This window comes from Cebus imitator, unplaced genomic scaffold, assembly GCF_001604975.1.
Source record: "Cebus imitator isolate Cc_AM_T3 unplaced genomic scaffold, Cebus_imitator-1.0 Scaffold278, whole genome shotgun sequence".
Lineage (NCBI taxonomy): Eukaryota > Metazoa > Chordata > Mammalia > Primates > Cebidae > Cebus > Cebus imitator.
Genome location: NW_016107593.1, coordinates 1,085,361 through 1,086,923, shown reverse-complemented (window position 1 = coordinate 1,086,923; position 1,563 = coordinate 1,085,361).

Here is a 1,563-nt window from a genome sequence, read left to right as displayed (position 1 = left end):
AGAGAGAGAAGGAGAGAAAGAAAGAAACCAAGGAAGGGAGGAAGGAAGGAATTAATTTTATCTCAAATAATGCTGTGTCATGCTGTGATGTTAGAGATATCTGAAGTAAAATCAACACCTGATGCTAGAACGGATCCTGTACTACAGGAAAAAAGCCTGCTATAAAGAATGTCATCGGACCCTTTGACAAAACTGAAATACAGACACCAGATTATACAAAAACATTGAATATTTTGTATACTAAAGTTGATAACTGCACTGTGGATATACCATAGGACACGTCCTCTTGGAAAATATTCATTTGGATTTAATAGGTATTTACAGGTGAAGAGTCTTGCCATACACAGCTCACTTTCAAACGTTTACCCCCAAAACAGTATTTGCAGGCATGTGCACACATACCCAGAGCAAATGCAAATAAGAGCAAACAGGAAAAGCTTTAACCATAGAAGAATCTAGGTAAAATGATATGTAGGTACACGGATATTCCATGTATTCTTATTCTCCAAATTTTTCCTTAAGCTTGATTTAAAATAAAATGATAAAATTAAAAAAAAAAAAGCTTTTAATGAGACTGGGGTTTCTCTTACATTTATTTTATATGATACCTGCTGGTTTATTATTTAGTGGTCAGAAATTATATCCTATAAAATATCTGCTTTTTAAAATGTGTAACATTTTTGTCATGAGTTGATTTTTATAAATGTCTATGGGCACTTGAAAAGTGGTTCTCAGCCTAAAGAAGTAATTATTTTTTAATTTATATAATACAGTGAGGTATATTTTAAAATATTTGTATCTTGGTTCAGAAAACATAGGGCTGCTTAACCAAAAAACAATGCACATTTTTATTGGAAAGCTAGCACTAGTCATGTGGCTACTGAGACAGTTGAGCAATATATTTGAGCACATCATGAATAAACTGGACTCCCTTTCTTCAAGAAAAGAAGCTTTAAAAGTTTGTAATACAGGTTGAGTATCCCTTATTCAAAATGCTTTGGGCCAGAAGTGTTTTGGATTTTGATTGTTTTTTCTAGATTTTGTATTATTTGCACATACATAATAAGATATCTTGAGCACGGGACACATGTCTAAACATAAAATTCATTTATGTTTTATATGCACCCTATACATATACCCTGCAGGTATGTTATACAATACTTTTCATAATGTTGTGCATAAAACTGATCTATCAGAAGGCAAAGGTGTCAATATCTTCACTACCCAAGTTCTTAATCTCTGGTTATTTGGCATAATTACTATTCCTGACTATAATTTTTTTTCTTTGTTTGGATACAGGGTCTCATTCTGTTGCCCAAGCTGGAGGGCTGGAGTGCAGTGGCATAATCTTGGCTCACTGCAACCTTGACCTCCCAAGTGATACAGCTCTGATGAGTGGAGGAAAACCAGGACTCTTGTCTCACACTGAATTATGTAAGATGACATGGACACACATGGAGTGGTTTTAAGGAGTAGAGAGTATAACAGGCAAGAAGAGCCAAGAAGGAAAGAAGAAGGGAGAAGGAAGAAGCTCCTCTGTACCGCGACAGAGGAAGAGGGGCT